Source organism: Pelodiscus sinensis, chromosome 17 (assembly GCF_049634645.1).
Source record: "Pelodiscus sinensis isolate JC-2024 chromosome 17, ASM4963464v1, whole genome shotgun sequence".
NCBI lineage: Eukaryota > Metazoa > Chordata > Testudines > Trionychidae > Pelodiscus > Pelodiscus sinensis.
This window is the reverse complement of record NC_134727.1, coordinates 6,262,194-6,268,193: the sequence shown is the minus strand read 5'-3', so window position 1 is coordinate 6,268,193 and position 6,000 is coordinate 6,262,194.

Below are 6,000 nucleotides of genomic sequence, written 5' to 3'. Positions count from 1 at the left end.
CGAGACATGGTAGAGACTGAAAAGGATTGCACATAACTGGAAATTAATACAAGCATGAAAATTATGGAATGGAGAAAGCAGTATAATGAGACCTTGAAGTTTAGTTCCCAGAAATCCCTAAAAAAATTGTTTATGTTGACAAAATACTGCAAAAATGTGCCCCAAGACACTGTGGTAGATAATGGCATGCCATACTTTGGGGTACCTACTCATGCATGGCACACCATATTTTCAGTTGACACAAATACCTATCGGGAGAAGGCACAACACAGATGCAGGCAGCTAAGTTTGCATGCATCGGAACAAGATGTCGCTACATGCTGAAGTCATTTATATTGACTATATTTGTAGTGTAGCCACAGAGTTCTACTGTATGATAATACAGAATCTGTATTTGCAGATATCCGTGTTTGGCCAAGTTTCCTAACACAAGTATTTAATCCCCTGCCATAACAAACTTTATTCTGATATCATGGAAAGTAGGTAACTCCATAGTATCATATTCTCTTAGGGTACGTGTACACACAGGGAAAAAGTCGAATTAAGATACACAACTTCAGCAACGTCAATGTCGTAGCTGAAGTCAAAATAGCTTAATTCGGCTCTTGGAGCTGTCTACACAGCTGGAAGTTGAATTTCGACTTCCTTTACTCCTCGTGAAATGAGGGTTAGAGGAGTTGGAGTAAGAAGTCCTCCAGCTCGACATTATGTCGAAATAATGGCTTACTGTGTAGACCTGCATTTTGTTATTTTGAAATAACGTTGCTGTGTAGACATATCCTTAGTGTCTAAAAACAGAGAGGAACATCTCTTGTTCATTATCAAGCACTTGTGTTGTGTATACACACAAAATACAGATAGTAAACCACATTGACAAATCTATAAAACACTGTAGAAGCTATTTTATGTTTAGCTAGAAGCCATCTTGTATATCAGAAACCATTTCAGCTTTTCTCTCAAGCACGTAGACCAGAGGGAACTTTCTGTCACCCCGTGAGAAGAGGCCTACAGGATGGGCTATTGGTATGTGTTAATTAAGCTGGTTGGGACAGGAGATGTACTCCCTCGTACCTGTCCGCCATCTTGCTGATAAGGCTTTGTTTTTTCCAAATTTAATTAAGGATTTCTGTAATTGGATGCCCTGACGTCAGACTGTTTGGCTAAGGGTATAAAGATACTAGGATTGATTATATTAGCAGCCTTACTGGGCCCGGCTCTGCTGTGACCACGTTTGGCACATGCTGTGCTTTATTAATTAATAAAGCTGTTTGTTAGCTGCCTAAACACAGAGGAGCGTGTTTTTGCTTCGACAACACCATAAATGATCTCAATGGCACTGAGTTCTTGATAAGGATTGCATATATTTCTTTTACATTGTGCATCATATAAACAGCATGGCTTGTATAAACAACAGTTCCCAAAGGCATCAGATTGCTTGGAATTCCAATGGAAGCTGAGTATCTAATTTGCTTTGGCTCTTACCAAACTTGCAGCATATAGTTATTTATATAATTTTCAGCAATAATATGTTTCTAGCAGTAACTTGCAATGTTTAGAGTATAAATTCTGGACCAATGTCATTACAGCTTAATCTGAATACTAATAAATGGATGATACTAAAGCTTTTTATTAACATTCAGAGAGAGAATTTGGCCTGAAATATATTAAAAAGCAAACATCAATTTTGAGGACACAATTTGCATCGGGACCTTATTGTACCAGGCTGAAGATTTCCAGGACACCAAGTCCTTTCATTTTAGCCTCTACGCAATAGAAAATCCACAGTTCAAAACTCTGAATTAAAAAATGGATCAAATCCAACCAACCTAATTATTTACATTTTTGAAATCATGTTATCATCTGATCGGCAAACCAGTAATATTCGGAAATGAGAATAAAGCAAGTTTTGCTTTATAAATAGGAACAACACAGTGTGTGATGTCCTGGTAATGCCACATATCAGACGACACAGGATGTTCCGTTCTGAGACAGTGTCACAGAGGGGGAAGTGCTAGGAAGTTCATGGAGGGGAAAAGATATTGTTCAAACCACCTTTTGTAAAATATTTCTGCCAGGAACTTGCATAGTGGAATAGATTCTGTTTTCTTTCCACCTTTGCAATTTAGCTTTAAACACAATAAAAGCTCCAGGCTTTACAGAAGTAGGGTGGAAAAGGGATATGTATATGTTTTTTTTATGAGAAAAGCAGCGAATCAGCTGGCTGGTAGAGCCAGCGTGATAGGTATGGCAAAAACACATTCTACTGAGTGTTGAGCTCCTTTTTATTTATTTTACATGAACTTTTTCTAAAGCTTCTCTTTGCATCTTTCCCAATGAATTCCAGGTATTGTGATTTGCATTCTCATGCAACTACCAACTGTATCTAGGAGACTTTTTCTATCTCCCTCTAATTTCCCTGTGGATTTCAAGAGCAACTCTTGCTGATCACCAAGATTAAGGATTCATTACATAGCAAGAAAGTCCCTTTCATTTCAGCATGACTTACAGTTGCCCACCAGCACTTGAATCACAATTCCCATGTCTGAGATTCAAAACCCTAATTAAGATGCTCAAATGTTTCCCTCAGATAGACTTCCTGCTCTGGAACTGAAGTAGTAGTCAAAATACACAGTAGTTCTACAGTGCCTCTTATTCAAAGGTCTCATATCTCATATATATAGTAGCCCAGTGTCTGAGAGTCTATAACGCCAAAATGCTGGCTGTTCCCTCTGGGGGCGCTGTTGCCTGAAATGCTGGCTGTTCCCTCTGGGCAGCGCTGTTGCCTCCCTGGCTATTCCCTCTTGGAGGCTCTATTGCCTGAATCACGTCCTTCACCTCATGCCGTGGCTCTCGGCTGACTTCTGCGCCACTCAGCCTGGCCACCGCGGGGGAGCCCAAATGGCTGCTCGCTCCCGCGCGGCGGCCCAGCTGAGCGGCGCAGAAGTCAGCCAAGTGCCACAGTGGGTGATGAAGGGGGACGGGGCGGTGACTTACACACCCATGGGGTGGGGCCTGGATGAGCATGCATCCCCGACAGAGAAAGAGGAGAGTGGAGAGAGAGTGAGAGGCAGGAGGGGGAGAAGAGAAAGACAGAGAGAGAGGCAGAAGGCGGAGGAGAGCTGTGAGAGGGGGGAGGCAGTAGGAGGGGAGAGAGAGAGACCAGAGGTTCAGGAGAGAAGACCGACGTGGAGGAGAGACCTGAACATCCTGTCTTATGACTGGCTAATTGGCTAGTTTTTCAAATATTTAATAAAAACTTCATAACATCAATAATTTTACATATAAGCAAACTGAGGGTGGGGGAATTTATTAGAGTGTGTCTACACTGCACCCTTACCTCAAAATAAGCTATGCAATTTGCGTAGAGCAAATTGCATAGCTTAAGTCAAGGTAATTTCAAAATAGCTTACTTTGAAATGTGATACTCTACACAGTGCCAAATTTTGAAATAAAGCACTATTTTGACAAGTCCCTTAACTCCCGTGGAACGAGGTTTACAGAAACATTGGAATTGCGAGCCCATTATATTTTGAAATAATGGGCATGCTCAAAGGATGTGGAATACCTATTTTGGGATACTTCTGGTATCCCGAAATAGTGCTGCAGTGGAGATGTAGCCTTAATGAAATCCTTCTGCTACTGAAATCAATAGAAAATCCTTTATAAAGCTCCTTGGCAGCAGGATTGGGCTGTCTGCAGTTCACCTGGCATCTGTCAATGAGTTGGTAGCAGAACAATAAAGTTGGTAGCAGGAGCACAGGAGTCCCCGCACCACGCTCTGATCAAACACGCCATTTCTAAGTTGCTTGCTTGACACATTTCAAGGCACTTCATGTAATATACTATCAATGAGATCTAGAAATTCCTAAAAAAGTTCCTGTTACAATTATACAAATTTAGTCTTCAGGCTTTTGAAATACATTTTCTCATTTGCATTACAATGGTGGCAAATTTTCTTTCGCCCCACGGCCTAGTAAGGTTGGGGGGGATCTACCATTGTGCTACGCACAGAGCAAAATATGATTCTGCTTTGTTGCATGTAAGGCTAGCGTGGCTGACTCACCATGCGATTTCATACAGGCCAGGCTCTAACCACATGCCCAATGAGCATGTTTCAAATATTCTTTTCCTGCATATGATGCAGAGAGCACGTTTGCTTCTGCTAAGAAAAACTTTAGGAGCTGGGAAGGGCAGTAAAACAAACAGAATGTGGTAGACATGGCAGGTACATAAAAGGAGCCAGAATGGAGCAATACTAAGAGAGGCTGCAAAAACTGTTTCTCTTTACCAATAAATCCATCCTTGTCTGTATTTCTTTTAAACAATTACATGCATAGTTTTTATTTTTACAGATTAGTATGCCTAACCTCAAGGAGACTTTAAAGGCTCAATCCTGTAGCTTTACTCAGGTGAACAAATCCCCTAAAGAAAGCAATTGTCCTTTTGACTTCAATGGGGATTCTCAAGTGAATAAAGGCTTCAAGGTTTGGCTCTAACTCCTCTGTCATAATGATCTATTGAAAACAAGATCAGTCCCAGAACGACGGGTCCATTGCGCTAAGTACATTGCCCGTTAGAAAACGGAAAGAAAGACCAAGACAACTTCCTGTTTCCCCATGTGTGAGATATATGTTATAGATTTCTTTAATTGTGGCCTGAGGGTGGATAAAAATAGGCATACAAGGCACACGTTATTATATACTTTGCCCACAGGTTTAACACAAAATTGTATTTTACGGCACTATACATCATGCTGAAAAATGTGATCGGCAGCCCATTCCAAGCCAATCAAGGTTGTAACTTCCTTGTCTTGCAGAGTTGGTACTAATTGTTTTTTAACTGCCTGAGCTACACAACAGCCTTTGATTCAGGCAACTGATAAGCCATCATAGTTGAACCATAGCTGACAACTGGGAAGCGCTGTAGATAGAAACAGACATTGTGGATACTAGTATTGTAGTGGGTGGGATGCTCACGGCAAAGCTAAGAGTTACATCTTTTGCTTGTGTGTGCAGGGCACACAAACAGGTGACTACAGGGTAAGAAAGATGAGTTAATTTCTCGACTGATTACAAGCTCTTTGCTTCCTATAGGAAGTGGCACAAAGAAAGGAAGCTTTTACTAATGGCATTCTACACCAGGAAGGTTTGGCGGCAAAAGTGCCATGGATGTCAAAAGTCACCAAAAGTGAAAACTGGTCACACCTGTTTTTCTGCCTCCTGCTGTCAACGTTTCATGGCCACATTGCTAGCACCCTGACAACAGACAGAGCAAAGCAATATGGGTACGTCTCAACGACAAGGTTTTTTTCAAAAGAGGATATTCAAATTCCTGCGGAATTTGCATATCTTCTTCCAATCGCTTTTTCAAAAGTGGGTCTTTTGAAAGCAAAAGTAGTCTGGATGCAAATTTTTCAGAAAAAAAAAACCATTTTTCGGAAAAAAAAATGCTCTTCCTAAAAAAAGGAGGTTTACGTGGTTTTTCAAAAAAAGGATTTTTTCTGAAAAATCCATGTCCAGACTGCTTTCACTTTCGAAACACTTGCTTTCAAAAAAGCAATCGGAAGAAGATCCGCAGGAATTCACATATCCTCTTTCAAAAAAACCCAACCAACAACGTAGTTTAGATATACTCACTCTTTGTGTGTGTGTGTGTGTGTGTGTGTGTGTGTGTGTGTGTGTGTGTGTGTGTGCAGTGTCTATTTCAGAGGGGACCTGACCTTCACTGACACTTGGGCTAAAAAAAAAAGCCTCTTTCGAAAAAGAGCGTCTAGACTGCAACCAGTACTTTCGAAAAAGCGGCTTGCTTTTTCGAAAGAAAGCACCCAGGCAGTCTCAATGCTCTCTTTCGCAAACACCCTGTTTGCATTCAAGAACGCCTTTTTTCGAAAGAGCACTTTCGAAAAAAGGCGTTCTTCCTCGTGAAATTAGGTTTACCACCGTCGAAAGAAAAGCTGCGTTCTTTCAATTTAATTTCGAAAGAACGCGGCTGTAGTCTAGA